This window comes from Mytilus edulis, chromosome 11 (genome assembly GCF_963676685.1).
Source record: "Mytilus edulis chromosome 11, xbMytEdul2.2, whole genome shotgun sequence".
In the NCBI taxonomy this organism is placed as follows: domain Eukaryota; kingdom Metazoa; phylum Mollusca; class Bivalvia; order Mytilida; family Mytilidae; genus Mytilus; species Mytilus edulis.
The window spans coordinates 6,264,918-6,284,581 of NC_092354.1; positions in this window are offsets into that span (position 1 = coordinate 6,264,918).

Sequence of the window (19,664 nt, forward strand, 5' to 3'; positions counted from 1 at the left end):
CTATAATGCTTTCATCCACTTTATTTGAACTTTGGTGGAAGGTTTTCGTTTTAGCAATTATGTCACATCTTATTTTTATATGGTATTGAATTTAAATTGTAAATAGTGTGTACCTACATTTTGATATATATTATTGACCAGTGAAGAATATTCTAAGTTTCCTTAAAGCATTACATACGTAAGCATCTGGTAGGTTGATATTACTAACATTTTCATCTAAAGAAATGTCAAAACTATTACAAAGAACAAGAAAGGATTAGTCATGCATGCCTTTCAGTAATATATTGTTATCTAATATCATAAGCATGGTATCTTTGCTAAGGATTTTTTATCATGCAGCATTACAAAATTTGTAAAGATTTTTCGTAAATCAAGGCAAATCCAAATAATTGAGAGGCAGAATAAACCAAACGAAAATCCAATCCGAACTAAAAAAGCAAAAACAAAACATGACAAGCAACAGTCTACATTGAAAACTAACGACTGAGAATTAAAACCTCTAATAGGTGTTCAGATAGGGTAAATAGGTCCTACTGCACCCGATGCTAACATCATGTAATGGTTACAAATGAAAGCAAGAATTATACACAGTGAACGATGGTTCAGATGGCAGTTAATGCATAATGTGATGAACGTTGGTTACAGATTACAGTTGACGAACGATGGTTACATATGATTGACAGTTATTGTTATTGACATGTAACTGTACTATCTGCTCAAAGGCAGGGGTATCATTGGGTTACACCCAACTAATTGTATCTCATTTTGACAAGATAATCATTTTAGCAGATTCTTTAACATATATTTCATACTTCACTTAACAACATGCTTAACCTTAGACATTTTAAGGTATATACATTTTTTAATTATTTTTTTTTTTAAAGTTTTAAGATTCGATTCTATGGATTTGAACTTAGATCAAAACTTTCCTTTTTTTCATTCAAAGATAACAACCACTCCAAGGAGTTCCATCTAGTAACATATTAAAACATCTGGATACAGACTTAACATAATACTCTAAACTGTATATAATGACAACCAATTCAATGGGCAATTTCTGCTCATATATCTTCCTAAAGGACAATTGGTGAATGGTAACTTTCCAACAAAAGCTTTATTTGAAAAAATATGTCACAAGCTACATGGAAGGAAATTCAGATGCTATCAGCTCGAAGCATCTTGATAAATTTAAACAGAAAGATTGTTAAGATCTCCTATCAATTAACAATGAAATGATCAGTTCTGTGTTTGATATACTAAAAAAACGGAAGATTTATATGCAAAAATTTAAAATGGTCTTTGTTTTGAAAAAAACCTAGAACTGCATGATTCATGTACTCAATAAAACCTGATTTTAATATCTGAAATGAATTACCTCATCACCAAAACCAAAATCAAAAAGTTATTATAAAATAAAAACATCATTTTTTTTCTGTGATAATCTTTATGATGAATGAAAAAAAAAATGATTTCATGTGTTACAGTTGACAGGCCTAAATTGAAGACAGCTCACTGAGCTGGCATGTGGAAGAGTTAATATAGGATGGTTATAAATGACTTCAGATTGTTATAGTGACAAATAATTGCTACAGATGACAGCAAGAAGTACAGTAGGCACACAATGGTGAAGAAAAAAAATACAGCTTGCAAAAAAGATGTTTACAGATATCAGTAGATGATACATTTGGCAAACAATGGATACAAATGACAAAACATTTGACACACGACGGTAATAAATATCAGCATATGGTACAGTAGACAGACGATTATAACAAACACATAAGACGGTTCAGTTGACAATCAATCTTTACAGAGGACAACATAATTAACAGTGGAGAAATTATGTTGCACATGGCAGCAAATATAATAGTATACTGAATAGCAAATAGTTACAGATGGTGATATGCTATACATATTGCTGACATGTGTAAAAGATAACAGACCAAAACTATAACCAATAGGCATGTGATAGAGGTAATTAACTGATGATACGTTGAATGGCAACACATACACAGGAGAGGCAATGAAGACATATTGGTGACAGGTGGTAAAGATAACAGACTATGATGGTAGTAGACGGTAATGTTGACAAATGATGGTTAAAGATGGTAGTAAAGGTGTACAGATGATGATCCAGTAACCAATGGTATCAAGTGGTACAGCTGACAGACGATGGTTACAAATGGCAGCTGATGGTACAGTTGAATAACTATCAATAGATGGTTAAGTTGGCAGATGATGATTGCAGATGATAGCAGATGATAAATATGACAGATGATGGTTACAGATGGTCGTTGATGGTTTAGTTGAATAACGATGGTTACAGATGGCATTGATATTACAGTTGACAAACAATGGTTACAAATGGTAGCACGTGCTAATGTTGGCAAATACTGGTTCAGATGCTGTTTTATGGCATTTGAAGAAAAAGCATGATAGACGACGGTTACAGATGGCATTTGATGGTACAGTTGATAGACGATGGTTACAGATGGCATTTGATGATATAGTTGATAGACGATGGTTACAGTTGGCGTTTTATGGTACAGTTGATAGATGCTGGTTACAGATGGCTGTTGATGGTAGTTGACAGACGATGGTTACAGATGGCGTTTGATGGTACAGTTGACAGACAAAGGTTACAGATGGCGTTTGATGGTACAGTTGACAGACAAAGGTTACAGATGGCGGTTGTTGGTACAGTTGATAGACGATGGTTACAGATGGTATTTGATTGTACAGTTGATAGACGATGGTTACAGATGGCATTTGATGGTACAGTTGATAGACAATGGTTACAGATAGCTGTTGATGGTAGTTGACAGACGATGGTTACAGTTGGCATTTGATGGTACAGTTGACAGACAACAGTTACAGATGGCGGTTGATGGTACAGTTGATAGACGATGGTTACAAATGGCATTTGATTGTACAGTTGATAGACAACGGTTACAGATTGCATTTGAAGGTACAGCTGATAGACAATGGCTACAGATGGCTGTTGATGGTAGTTGAGAGACGATGGTTACCAATGGCGTTTTATGGTACAGTTTCTAGACGATGGTTACAGATGGCATTTGATGGTACAGTTGATAGACGATGGTTACATATGGCCTTTGATGGTAGTTGATAGACGATGGTTACATATGGCGTTTGATGGTACAGTTGACAGACAAAGGTTACAGATGGCGGTTGTTGGTACAGTTGATAGACGATGGTTACAGATGGTATTTAATTGTACAGTTGACACGATGGTTACAGATGGCTGTTGATGGTACTTGACAGACGGTGGTTACAGATGGCTGTTGATGGTAGTTGACAGACGGTGGTTACAGATGGTCGTTGATTGTTCAGTTGAAAAACGATGGTTACAGATGGCATTGCTATTACAGTTGACAAACAATTGTTACAAATGGTAGCACGTGCTACAGTTGGCAAATACTGGTTCAGATGCTGTTTTATGGCATTTGAAGAAAAAGCACGATAGACGATGGTTACAGATGGCATTTGATGGTACAGTTGATAGACGATGGTTACAGATGGCATTTGATGGTACAGTTGATAGACGATGGTTACAGATGGCATTTGATGATACAGTTGATAGACGATGGTTACAGTTGGCGTTTTATGGTACAGTTGATAGATGCTGGTTACAGATGGCTGTTGATGGTAGTTGACAGACGATGGTTACAGATGGCATTTGATGGTACAGTTGACAGACAAAGGTTACAGATGGCGGTTGTTGGTACAGTTGATAGACGATGGTTACAGATGGTATTTGATTGTACAGTTGATAGACGATGAATACAGATGGCATTTGATGGTACAGTTGACACGATGGTTACAGATGGCTGTTGATGGTAGTTGACAGACGGTGGTTACAGATGGCTGTTGATGGTAGTTGACAGACGGTGGTTACAGATGGCATTTGATGGTACAGTTGATAGACAATGGTTACAGATGGCTGTTGATGGTACAGTTGATAGACGATGGTTACCAATGGCATTTGATTGTACAGTTGATAGACAACGGTTACAGATTGCATTTGAAGGTACAGCTGATAGACAATGGTTACAGATGGCTGTTGATGGTAGTTGACAGACGATGGTTACAAATGGCGTTTTATGGTACAGTTTCTAGACGATGGTTACAGATGGCATTTGATGTTACAGTTGATAGACGATGGTTACATATGGCATTTGATGGTAGTTGATAGACGATGGTTACATATGGCGTTTGATGGTACAGTTGATAGCCAATGGTTACAGATGGCGGTTGATGGTAGTTAACAGACGATGGTTACAGATGGCGGTTGATGGTACAGTTGATAGACGATGGTTACAGATGGCATTTGATGGTACAGTTGACAGACAATGGTTACAAATGGCTGATGATGTTAGTTGACAGACAATGGTTACAGATGGCTGTTGATGGTAGTTGACAGACGGTGGTTACAGTTGGCATTTGATGGTACAGTTGACAGACAACAGTTACAGATGGCGGTTGATGGTACAGTTGATAGACGATGGTTACCAATGGCATTTGATTGTACAGTTGATAGACAAAGGTTACAGATTGCATTTGATTGTACAGTTGATAGACAACGGTTACAGATTGCATTTGAAGGTACAGCTGATAGACAATGGTTACAGATGGATGTTGATGGTAGTTGACAGACGATGGTTACAAATGGCGTTTTATGGTACAGTTTCTAGACGATGGTTACAGATTGCATTTGAAGGTACAGTTGATAGACGATGGTTACATATGGCATTTGATGGTAGTTGATAGACGATGGTTACATATGGCGTTTGATGGTACAGTTGATAGCCAATGGTTACAGATGGCGGTTGATGGTAGTTAACAGACGATGGTTACAGATGGCGGTTGATGGTACAGTTGATAGATGATGGTTACAGATGGCATTTGATGGTACAGTTGACAGACAATGGTTACAGATGGCTGATGATGTTAGTTGACAGACAATGGTTACAGATGGCGTTTTATGGTACAGTTTATAGACGATGGTTACGGATGGCATTTGATGGTACAGTTGATAGACGATGGTTACAGATGGCATTTGATGGTACAGTTGATAGATGATGGTTACATATGGCGTTTGATGGTACAGTTGATAGACGATGGTTACAGATGGCTGTTGATGGTAGTTGACAGACGATGGTTACAGATGGCGGTTGATGGTACAATTGATAGACGATGATTACAGATGGCATTTGATGGTACAGTTGACAGACAATGGTTACAGATGGCTGATGATGTTAGTTGACAGACGATGGTTACATATGGCGTTTTATGGTACAGTTGATAAACGATGGTTACAGATGGCATTTGATGGTACAGTTGATAGACGATGGTTACAGATGGCTGTTGATGGTAGTTGACAGACGATGGTTACAGATGGCGTTTTATGGTACAGTTTAAAGACGATGGTTACAGATGGCATTTGATGGTATAGTTGATGTTACGATGGTTACAGTTGGCATTTAATGGTACAGTTGATAGATGATGGTTACAGATGGCTATTGATGGTAGTTGACAAGACGGTGGTTACAGATGGCATTTGATGGTACAGTTGATAAACAATGGTTACAGATGGCTGTTGATGGTAGTTGACAGACGATGGTAACAGTTGGCATTTGATGGTACAGTTGACAGACAACAGTTACAGATGGCGGTTGATGGTACAGTTGATAGACGATGGTTACAAATGGCATTTGATTGTACAGTAAATAGACAACGGTTACAGATTGCATTTGAAGGTACAGCTGATAGACAATGGTTACAGATGGCTGTTGATGGTAGTTGAGAGACGATGGTTACAAATGGCATTTGATGCTACAGTTGATAGACGATGGTTACATATGGCATTTGATGGTACAGTTGATAGCCGATGGTTACAGATGGATGTTGATGGTAGTTGACAGACGATGGTTACAGATGGCGGTTGATGGTACAGTTGATAGACGATGGTTACAGATGGCATTTGATGGTACAGTTGACAGACAATGGTTACAGATGGCTGATGATGTTAGTTGACAGACAATGGTTACAGATGGCGTTTTATGGTACAGTTTATAGACGATGGTTACGGATGGCATTTAATGGTACAGTTGATAGACGATGGTTACAGATGGCATTTGATGGTACAGTTGATAGACGATGGTTACATATGGCGTTTGATGGTACAGTTGATAGACGATGGTTACAGATGGCAGTTGATGGTAGTTGACAGACAATGGTTACAGATGGCGGTTGATCGTACAGTTGATAGACGATGGTTACAAATGGCATTTGATGGTACAGTTGACAGACAATGGTTACAGATGGCTGATGATGTTAGTTGACAGACGATGGTTACATATGGCGTTTTATGGTACAGTTGATAGACGATGGTTACAGATGGCATTTGATGGTACAGTTGATAGACGATGGTTACAGATGGCTGTTGATGGTAGTTGACAGACGATGGTTACAGATGGCGTTTTATGGTACAGTTTATAGACGATGGATACAGATGGCATTTGATGGTACAGTTGATAGACGATGGTTACAGATGGCATTTGATGGTACAGTTGATAGATGATGGTTACAGATGGCATTTGATGGTACAGTTGATAAACGATGGTTACATATGGCGTTTGATGGCACAGTTGACAGACGATGGTTACAGATGGCTGTTGATGGTAGTTGACATGCAATGGTTACAGATTGCATTTGATGGTACAGTTGATAGACGATGGTTACATATGGCATTTGATGGTACAGTTGATAGACGATGGTTACAGATGGCTGTTGATGGTAGTTGAAAGACGATGGTTACAGATGGCGTTTTATGGTACAGTTGACAGACAACAGTTACAGATGGCGGTTGATGGTACAGTTGATAGACGATGGTTACAAATGCCATTTGATTGTACAGTTGATAGACAATAGTTACAGATGGCTGATGATGGTAGTTAACAGACGATGGTTACAGATTGCGTTTGATTGTACAGTTGACAGAAAACGGTTTCAGATTGCATTTGAAGGTAAAGCTGATAGACAATGGTTACAGATGGCTGTTGATGGTAGTTTACAGACGATGGTTACAGATGGCGTTTTATAGTACAGTTTATAGACGATGGTTACGGATGGCATTTGATGGTGCAGTTGATAGACGATGGTTACAAATGGCATTTGATTGTACAGTTTATAGACGATGGTTACAGATGGCTGATGATGGTAGTTAACAGACGTTGGCTACAGATTGCGTTTGATTGTATAGTTGATAGACAACGGTTACAGATTGCATTTGAAGGTACAGCTGATAGACAATGGTTACAGATGACTGTTGATGGTAGTTTACTGAAAATGGTTACAGATGGCGTTTTATGGTACAGTTTATAGACAATGGTTACAGATGGCATTTGATGGTACAGTTGATAGACGATGGTTACATATGGCGTTTGATGGTACAGTTGATAGACGATGGTAACAGATGGCTGTTGATGGTAGTTGACAGACGATGGTTACAGGGCGTTTTATGGTAGTTTATAGACGATGGTTACAGATGGCATTTGATGGTACAGTTGATAGACGATGGTTACAGATGGCATTTCATGGTACAGTTGATAGACGATGGTTACAGATGGCTGATGATGGTACAGTTGACAGACAATGGTTACAGATGGCGTTTGATGGTAGTTGACAGACAATGGTTACAGATGGCTGATGATGGTAGTTGACAGACAACGGTTACAGATGGCATTTGATGGTACAGTTGATAGACGATGGTTACAGATTGCGTTTGAAGGTACAGCTGATAGACAATGGTTACAGATGGCTGATGATGGTAGTTGACAGACAATGGTTACAGATGCCTGTTGATGGTAGTTGACAGACGATGGTTACAGATGGCTGTTTTATGGTACAGTTGATTAACGATGGTTACATTCGGCATTTGATGGTACAGTTGATAGACGATGGTTACTGTTGGCAGTCGATGGTTAGAGATGGCGGTTAGATAATACAGTTGGCAGTCGATGGTGACAGATGGAAGTAGATCTAAACTATAGGTTCACCTTAAAAAGCTGAGGAATAGTATACTAGTTAACCATATATTTGTATCAGACTACTGGTAAACAACAACTGTGTCACCATATCTCTGTGTCAGGCTGAGGAGCAGTCTACAGGTTCACCATATATCTGTCAAGCTGAGGAACAGTCTACAGGTACACCAAATCTCTGTGACAGGCTGAAGAACAGTCTACAGGTTCACTATATCTCTGTGTTAGTATGAGGAACAGTCTACAGGTTCACCATATCTCTGTGTTAGTACGAGGAACAGTCTAAAGGTTTACCATATCTCTGTGTAAGTATGAGGAACAGTCTACAGGTTCACCATATCTCGGTGTAAGTACGAGGAACAGTCTACATGTTCATCTTATCTCTGTGTTAGTGCGCGGAACAGTCTACAGGTATACCATAGCTCTGTGTTAGTCCGAGGAACAGTCTACAGGTTCACCATATCTCTGTGTAAGTACGAGGAACAGTCTACAGGTTCACCATATCTCTGTGTTAGTCTGAGGAACAGTCTATAGGTTCACCATATCTCTGTGTAAGTATGAGGAACAGTCTACAGGTTCACCATATCTCTGTGTTAAGTCTGAGGAACAGTCTACAGGTTCACCATATCTCTGTGTAAGTCTAAAGAGCAGTCTACAGGTATACCATATCTCTGTTTTAGTACGAGGAACAGTCTAGTACAAGGAACAGTCTACAGGTTCACCATATCTCTGTGTTAGTCTGAGGAACAGTCTACAGGTACACAAAATCTCTGTGACAGGCTGAAGAACAGTCTACAGGTTCACTATATCTCTGTGTTAGTACGAGGAACAGTCTACAGGTTCACCATATCTCTGTGTTAGTCTGAGGAACAGTCTATAGGTTCACCATATCTCTGTGTAAGTACGAGGAACAGTCTACAGGTTCACCATATCTCTGTGTTAGTCTGAGGAACAGTCTATAGGTTCACCATATCTCTGTGTAAGTACGAGGAACAGTCTACAGGTTCACCATATCTCTGTGTAAGTCTAAAGAGCAGTCTACAGGTATACCATATCTCTGTGTTAGTACGAGGAACAGTCTAGTACAAGGAACAGTCTACAGGTTCACCATATCTCTGTGTTAGTCTGAGGAACAGTCTACAGGTACACAAAATCTCGGTGACAGGCTGAAGAACAGTCTACAGGTTCACTATATCGCTGTGTTAGTACGAGGAACAGTCTACAGGTTCACCATATCTCTGTGTTAGTACGAGGAACAGTGTAAAGGTTTACCATATCTCTGTGTAAGTATGAGGAACAGTCTACCGGTTCACCATATCTCTGTGTAAGTACGAGGAACAGTCTACATGTTCATCTTATCTCTGTGTTAGTCTGAGGAACAGTCTATATGTACACCGTATCTCTGTGTCAGGCTGAAGAACAGTCTACAGGTTCACCATATCTCTGTGTTAGTCTGAGGAACAGTCTATTGGTTCACCATATCTCTGTGTTAGTCTAAAGAACAGTCTACAGGTAAACCATATCTCTGTGTAAGTCTAAAGAACAGTCTACAGGTTCACCATATCTCTGTGTTAGTCTGAGGAACAGTCTACAGGTTCACCGTATCTCTGTGTAAGTCTAAAGAACAGTGTACGTGTATACCATATCCCTGTGTTAGTACGAGGAACAGTCTACAGGTTCACCATATCTCTGTGTTAGTACAAGGAACAGTCTACAGGTTCATCATATATCTGTGTAAGTCTAAAGAACAGTCTACAGGTATACCATATCTCTGTGTTAGTACGAGGAACAGTCTACAGGTTTACCATATTTCTGTGTTAGTACGAGGAACAGTCTAAAGGTTCACCTCATCTCTGTGTTAGTACGCGGAACAGTCTACAGGTATACCATAGCTCTGTGTTAGTCCGAGGAACAGTCTACAGGTTCACCATATCTCTGTGTAAGTACGAGGAACAGTCTACAGGTTCACCATATCTCTGTGTTAGTCTGAGGAACAGTCTATAGGTTCACCATATCTCTGTGTAAGTACGAGGAACAGTCTACAGGTTCACCATATCTCTGTGTTAAGTCTGAGGAACAGTCTACAGGTTCACCATATCTCTGTGTAAGTCTAAAGAGCAGTCTACAGGTATACCATATCTCTGTGTTAGTACGAGGAACAGTCTAGTACAAGGAACAGTCTACAGGTTCACCATATCTCTGTGTTAGTCTGAGGAACAGTCTACAGGTACACAAAATCTCTGTGACAGGCTGAATAACAGTCTACAGGTTCACTATATCGCTGTGTTAGTACGAGGAACAGTCTACAGGTTCACCATATCTCTGTGTTAGTACGAGGAACAGTGTAAAGGTTTACCATATCTCTGTGTAAGTATGAGGAACAGTCTACCAGTTCACCATATCTCTGTGTAAGTACGAGGAACAGTCTACATGTTCATCTTATCTCTGTGTTAGTCTGAGGAACAGTCTATATCTACACCGTATCTCTGTGTCAGGCTGAAGAACAGTCTACAGGTACACAACATCCTTGTGACAAGCTGAAGAACAGTCTACAGGTTCACCTTATCTCTGTGTTAGTCTGAGGAACAGTCTACAGGTACACTAAATCTCTGTGACAGGCTGGAGAACAGTCTACAGGTTCACCATATCTCTGTGTTAGTCTGAGGAACAGTCTATTGGTTCACCATATCTCTGTGTTAGTCTAAGTACAGTCTACAGGTACACCACATCTTTGTGTGTGACAGGCAGAAGAATAGTTTACAGGTATACCATATCTCTGTCATGCTGAGGAACAGTCTGTTGGCACAACATATGTCTGTAAAAAGTTCATCATTTAATCTTAATACAGCCCTTTACTTGCTTTGTCTCAGTCAATAAAATATCTTAAAATATTATTAAATGTTTTCAAAAGCTGGATAGTAATTAATCATTTCAATTTTAAAGGAGTAGGTCCGGTAAGAGCCAATTTTGGCCTCAAATTTCAGGTTCATCTAACGAAAGATTTTGTACACTTTTTAAACACTGAAGTGTCTATTTAAATTGATTTAATTAGCTTTTGTGAAAGATTTTAACTGATTGAGTCATTAAAAACGATCTGATTCAAGCTTAAATATGAAAAATCTATCAAATATGCCAAAAAACGTCACTTTTCAAATGGCCACATCTGTGGTCATCCTCAATCTTTATATCTGTAATGTATTATCAGTAAATACAACTTACATTACAATATTATGAATGAACACGAATGCAGCCACTTTCATTTAAGACGGAAACCGTCAAAAATTTAACTAAAATGCTAAAATGATTTCAGTAATTTAGCATGACTTAATGATGCCAGTACCCAATATATGTACATTGTATTGTCAAAAACAGCTTATATTTATTATGTAGCAGAAGCATTCTACTTTCCAATAAATAACTAAAATATTACAATTTCACAATTTTGTAAAACTGATATATTTTTGGGCCAAAAAGGGGTCTTACTGAACCTACTCCTTTAGGTCACACTAAATACTTTATGTTTGGTCACTTCGCAAATGGTTTTAGGTCCCAGAATATATAGAGTGCATGCAAATATCAACGAACTTAAATAAAAAAATTAAATAGTTTTATAGTAAGATATATAAAACATATTTAGATGGTATAAAAATTTCATGAATAAATTGTCTTATTAATTGAATTATTATCATCAATAAAATTATCTTTTTGTCCTCTTTTTATAAATAATTATAACAAATCAGATAAGTTATTAAAAAAAAATAAAGGACAAAGGAAATCAGTATTCAACTTTCCGTGCCTTCAAGAATTGACAAAAGGAAACTGAACTTGAATAAGGAGGAAATAATGGAATGGTGTTAAAGTATGACCTTTTTTTACTGAATTTAAACATTTTTTCCATCTGTGTCCATATTTTCTTTTAAAGAAAGCCTAATTTTGAACAGTACAAAAAATGCATGGATTTCATAATATTTACTGATTATTCAATAAAGTTCTGAAGTTGAATTATACAGCAATTATAAGTAGTTAAAATAAACGCATACCTTAACAATTAAATTGCTTTCTCCTCTTGTCATAATTGCTCCTGGTTTTTTTTCTTTCATTAAATATTTTTGATTTGATGATATCTCTTCTTGTCAAAAAGTCACTCTCTTGGGCCATTACCATAGGGTTTGACTTCATAAATTTTTGTATGTCCTTAAAACCTGGAATAAAATGTCTAGTTTGTATCAATGTATGAAACAAAATCAAACTATTTTAAAGATACCTATCTTGTTTCTGTCTTTTTCTAATGACATCACACTTGAGGAATTGACTTTGTAAAAAAAAATATTGAAAGAAGAATAATTCAAGTTGAAGTAGTCTAATTCTTGGCAATCTAATCAATGTTACCATGATCATTGAATGATACCTGTATCATATTGCTATTGTTTGACATCAATTAACATTGAACGAGATTTTTGTGTATATAATTTCCCAAAAATAATGAGTTTCAAAATATTTATTAGAATGTATTTTAAATTTGCCTTCCAGGATTTTTTCCCTCAGATAATACATGTACATGATGTATATTTAAAACACCAATATATTTACAAATAAAAAATAATTCAAATAAAGCAAACAAATGGCCTGATTTATGTAAAAACAAAACATGACTTCAAACAGACACATAGAGAATGTTTTCAGTTAAAAGGGACCATAAAGGAAGATTGATTAAAGACAAGAGTGCCCTTGCTGAAATGTCTTGCCTTCTTTACTAACCATTAATTTTAAGTTGATAGTCTTGAATATAAAGCTTTAGTACAAGTAACACATAAACTTAACATGATCCAAGAAAATGAGGTCAAGGTCAGATAAACCAGATAAGAAACACATGTACACCTTACACATGTTACAGTCATTCAATAAATCAAACATAGTTGACCTATTGCTTATAGTTCTAAGAAAAAGTCTTAACCATGAAAACTTAAAATTTACCAATGAACCATGAAAATGAGGTCTAGGGCTTATGAACCATGCCAGACAGACCTGTACACCTTACAGTCAATGTATGCATAAAATATAGTTGACCTATTGCTTATAATATGTAAGAACAAGAATGTGTCCTCATTACACGAATGCCCCACTCGCACTATCATTTTCTATGTTCAGTGGACCGTGAAATTGGGGTAAAATCTCTAATTTGGCATTAAAATTAGAAAGATCATATCATAGGGAACATGTGTACCAAGTTTGAAGTCGATTGGACTTCAACTTCATCAAAAACTACCTCGACCAAAAACTTTAACCTGAAGCGGGACAGACGGACGGACGGACGGACGGACGAACGCACAGACCAGAAAACATAATGCCCCTCTACTATCGTAGGTGGGGCATAAAAAGTCTTAACAAAGAAAACTTAAAATTGACCAATGAACCATGAAAACGAGGTCTAGGGCAGATGATACCTGCCCCGACAGACATATACACCTTAAAATCCTTCCATACAACAAACATAGTAGTTAACCTTTTAAATATATAGTACATGTATTAGTAAAAAAGACCAAAACTCAAAACTTAACTTTGACCACTGAATCATGAAAATGAGATGAAGGTCAGATGACACCTACCAGGTGGACATGTACACCTCACAATCATTCCATTTACCAAATATAGTAAACCTACTGCTTATAGTGTATACTTATTGACTGGGTATGAGTGGAAGTAAATTTATTGTCTACAACTTGCAACCTGTTGTCCTGAGTCGTAGCCGAGGGCAATAGTTGTATCGGAGAGGACAATAAACTTACTACTCTACGAATATCCAGTCAGTAAGTGTTTTATCATATCGGAAAAGTCAACAGACAATATGTGGCAGTGATAAGTCAACTATCTTAATATAAAAAACAAAAATCCAACCCATAAATATTCTGAAATGCTAAGGCTATGTCTAGCTAAAGAAGAAATGAAAAGTCTAGAAAAGAGATGCAGTCAGTGTCCAGGTTCTCCAGCTTTGCAAATAAGTTTCCAGTTTCATTTAACGGATTTTAAATGAAAAAGTTCTTTTTAATCTGGTTAAAAATACCGGTAGCAGACTATCCTTCGTTTCACATTTCATTCAAAGATCGTACTATTTGAACTCAATATCTTGGAGTTCATATTCATATCTTACCTACTTCTGAATCAACCATTTCCTTAAGGTGGTACCTAACACTACAGGGAGATAACTCTGTAAAGTCAGCTAAACGTTTTAATTACACTGTGTTGTAAAAGGAATATTAAGCTTCTCAATGATCAAAACTGATGTTCGACAAATTGCTATATAACCAGTGTAATTTTTCTGACAAAACAGTTGGTTCAAAACATTTTAAATTTTTATATTTTTATTAAAGTGTCAAAGTATACTTTGACAAAATTTTATGAAAATTAAACGACCCAAATTAATTTTAGTGAAAGTGTTGGGTACCACCTTAAAAGAGTAAATTTTGTACAAATCTGACGACTCTTCTACAAATTGATTTCAAAACTCGTCCATTCCTTTAGAAAGTATTTTAAAGTTTTTGAAAAAATCCTTTTGTGTTTTTGTAGTCTTGGTGCTGTCGTTCATCTGTTGTAGAATGACTCAAGCCAATAAATCTTGCAAATTCATCTACCAGTCTACTGACTTCTGGTTCAGCTACCATCTTTCGTCTCGAAGGGATGTTCTATTAAACGTATGGTACCAACATTGCCATTCACGACTCATTATTCTCTGTTTGTGCCTGATGAATTGTAATATAAGAAGTCAACTTACTTATCAGGTCTTACGTATTGTAAAAATTACCGTTTGCAAATTTCATTGCCACCTGTGAGTGATGTTTGTTAAGGGAAGCCACATCTTGGAGATGGATCGGTAACCATCAAGCATAATTTACACGATCAAGACCAAGATTGGTATCATGCTTGATATGGACTGTTTTTAAAGTATGATATCTGACTCATATTCCTTACACCCAGTAATCACATATTTGAACGTCACATAGTCATGAACTATATTTTCATAACGACTGCTATTATAAATTCTAGCAAACCACATGCAGTTATCTGATGTACATGTCTATTTATAATTACATTTGAACATACATGAAAAGCATCTGCCATTCTAGGTGTTGCAATAGCGGCTTCAGGGAGGACACATGTTCATCCACTATCACACAAAATATCACTCAGAATTGTAAACCAAGCCATTTTAATGAACAATCTACCAAACATGTCATTAAACTTATGCTTTTGAAACGAAACAATTTTTTTCTTTCAAATCCTTAATTTTTGGTATGACAATAGTAGTCTGTATTTTTTCACTGAAATCCCTAGAAACTATAGTAAAATTGTAGTTGTAAACACCTCTGTAGACAGTCCAGATATTTCATGGCAATGCACTATGAATAATTGGAAAGGCATCTGTACTTCCTTTAGCCGAGTCCTGGCATACTAAAATACCCTGGAATCTTTCAATGTTCACTAAAATGAGCAGTTTTATTCAGCACATACATGTACATGTACTTTTGTGCATGTTACGATTGTAAAATATCTAGATTTACTATGTTTTTCAATCTTTTATCTTGTTTATATTTCCAAGACTAAGTGATTGTGCATAATAAGAGACTAAAAAAATAAAAGTAAAATAAGAAATAAGTGTAATCTTATAATACCTCTATTAACCCGCGTTTACCTGTAAAATAATTGGTGTAAACAATGATTTTTGCGAGCAAATGTAATGCACCATATGATGTTCAAAAATTCATACATTGTCAAAGGATAAGCTTATCATTCGAGCATTTAAGCTATTAATAAACTCATCAAAGATACCAGGATTAAAATTTTGTATTTGCGCCAGATGTGCATTTTAGTCTACAAAAGACTCATCAGTGACGTTTGAATCATAAAAAGTAACACAACTAAATCAGCCCATGTCAGAAAGAACATATCAGAAAGAAGTACATATTTGAATAAAAATAATTCATATGCAAGTATATAACTTTCAGTAAACGCTTCCTCATATCTAATCTTACATCGAGGGACAGTTAAACACAAAGGGTCAATCAAACTCATGTCTAAAATATTTTAACTGACAACAACAAGAAAAACAAGAAAAAAATCAAAAGACAATTAAAACAGTATACAAATCGCAAGATAGAAGACTAAAGCCTGAGCAACACCTGAACCTTATTTAAACTGATTATTTTGACTGAATAGTCTGAATAATGAAATCAATGTATGATATTCATAATAACAAGGCATGAATAAGTGGTTAATACTATATGCAATAAAACATACCTGGCATTCTCCCTTTTGCACCTTCTTTAGAAACATCCTGGATGTATTGTTTGAAGTAGGATTTTACAATGCTCGAATCTTTCTCACTCCATTGCACATATCTTCTTCCTACAATGAAAATTATGCAAATCTATAATTTGACTTGCAAGTAAGAAAATTGTTGATACAGTTGGATTCCTTTTTTTAATACTATTGTCATTTTCAAGAATGAATGAAGATAATGTATAATATCTATATTTTTTTTTAAAACAGCAAAACATTTGGAAAAGGTTTATTGTTTTTTTCATACAAACAAGAATGTGTCCAAAGTACATGGATGCTTCTCTCGTATTATCATTGTCTATGTTCAGTGGACTGTGAAATTAGAGTAATAAATATAATTTGGCATTTAAGGCCAATTAGATTTAATTGATTTTCAACCCCACCCAGGCCCTCTCGGAAATCGACTCATCCAGATTTGTTTTAATAAAAAAAAAATACGATTTCAGGATTTTGTTCATTCTGAACCTATAACCATCAATAATTTTGTTTCATTCATAACTTCCTGTTTCAAATTTCAGTCTTTGTTTTTCTTGCAGTAATCTAGACATAATGATTAAGTCAACATGTTCTAATATGACAACATCATCTTCAGAGAATAGAGATTGCATTGATTACGAGAAAGGCATGAAATATTCGGGTTACAAGTATGTATAATAGGCTGTGTCCAAGAACGCCAAAAAATTCTGTGAATAGAAAAAAATGGATATTTTTATTTAGACAATGGCTTTGTGTCGAGAAATTTGGACTGGGAATGATATCCAAAGCGCAAGGAACATGGAACACATTCAGTGGCGGATCCAGAACTTTTCCTAAGGGGGGGGGCCCGCTCCAGTCATGCTTCAGTGATTCCCTATATAATCAACCAATTTTTTCCCACGGGCCCCCCCCTGGATCCACCTATGACATTGGTACAATAAAACATGACTGGATTAAAAGAAATTGACACAAGCACAAACTTTTAGATTTATGACTGTATATTGAGTTCAAAAAGTCGACAAACATATGTATTTTATTATCACAATTCCTTAGATTTACCCACTCATGATGGCTGTTGGTTTTTTTTATGACAAACAGCAAACACCTTCCGTCTTTATACCCTTAACAGATTCGACATTAAACAACTTTCTTATTTTTAAAGTTCATGTTTTACATTGTAATTATATTTTGCATCTTGCATATAACATGTACAATGATGTATAAGGCACCAACCCTATTATTTTTAAAACGGTTTGAGTTTTCATTTTATTCTGTACTTCTCATACTTGTTTTGCATACCAATACATTTGCTATTTTATGGGGACCATAATGCTTTGCTTAGAAGTAAAATAAACATGATAAATGGAGTGTAGGTAGTACAACTGAAGAGTGCATTTCTCAACACTCAAGTCACTTATAAATAGGTTTCTATAGCGAAAATTGAATGTAAAACAGTGGTTGCCATCAGAGATATTTATTTCAGAATTGTAAAAATTATGTATAATTCCTTATACATGATATAAGCTTATTATTACACTTGCATATATGAAGTATATGCCACAAGAGGGTTTCATATGAAATAAAGTTTTTGAAATAAAATCCTCCCAACCTCCCCATTTATTTTCTAAAATCTGGATGAATATCTACAAATTAATTTTAGTTGATATAAATTAGAAAGATCATGTCATAGGGAACATGTGTACTAAGTTTCAAGTTAATCAGACTTATATGTAATGCGTATCTTTATATTGGTGAATCCATATGCATTAACAAATAAATTTGATCTTTAAAATATAAATTTGAGTGAAATCTATACCAATCATCTTTGACCCTTTGCTTCACTAAAATAACCACAATACTATAAGCAGTATACTACTGCTGCCTTTATTTTTTCTCAAAAAACATATACCTTTCTTTTCTGGTCTAAATATTTCTGCAATTTCTTCTTCACTTTCTTCATCTACAATAAAGTTACCAATTTGACTAAATTAGGTTTAAAGTCATATGAAACCTCAAATTAAAAAAAATAAATAATGCATATGTTTTTTATAACTAAATGGAAAGTTTTCATTATAAAACTTATGTACATATACTTTTTTTTGAAGAAGTTTACCTTATTTGAATTGCTTGCTTCCAGGAAGCAATTTGCCGATATATTTTTTGTATGCAAAGTGACCTCAGCATGACACTCTCGTGAAAATCCGGTGATTGTAATACGCATGGATCTGTCCTTTAAATAGACTATTATCTGATTGTGTACATGTTAAACACATGCTCAATATCCACGTTAAACTGTTGATTGTTTACTATAAGGTGTCAATCGGCAAACCTTTTAAACACGACATTTAAGTAGCTTCCATATTTTCACTTCATAACAGACTGAGAAAGAAAAAAAATGGTGATCATACGATATGGTTGCGTAAAAAATGATAAAATCGTGCACAGAAGACTATGTTTAGGATATATATACATGCATTAGTTCAAGAATTGGATAAACATTATTTTTCACCGGTCACTTGTTTCATATGACTCTAAAATGAAAAAGATTGGTGTATTCATCATTATTACCTCATGTAATGTGCAATACACTATGCTGTTGTAAATTGACCCCCCTACACCCCCCTCCCCCCAAAAAAAATAATTGAAGAAATTTTCTATTTAATTTCTAAAATCTGAAATGGGAAAAAATTGCCCCCCCCCCCCCCTTTTATAGCTGACTATGTAGTATGGGTTTTGCTCATTGTTGAAGGCCATACAGTGACCTATAGTTGTTAATTTCTTTGTCACTTTGGTCTCTTGTTGAGAGTTGTCTCATTGGCAATCATACCACATCTTCTTTTTTGTATTAAATGGCTATAATTAATATTCTTTAATCAGTTTTAAATTTTAAAAGTAATTTCTAAAAAAAAATTGACAGCTAATCACCTCAAGACAAAACAACATTTCTTGATGCATAATTCAAAAGCAGTGTAAGGGAGGTAATTTGATTTTTATTAATAGTCCCTTAACAATTTTCCCCACTCTTTTGCCCCTTATTCCTTAACGGTTTAAGCCATAACCCTGCATAGCCAATCCTAACTATCCCTTTGTTGTATGGAAACTTGTTAATTTTAGAGAGATCCATACCACAAGTTATAAAATACTTATTTAGGCCCCTTTGCCCCCCTAATTCCTAAACTGGTGGGACCATAACCCCCAAAATCATTCCCAACCTTCCTTTCATTGTCATAAACTTTGTGTTCAAATTTCATAGATTTCTATTCACTTATACTAAAGTTATTGTTCAGA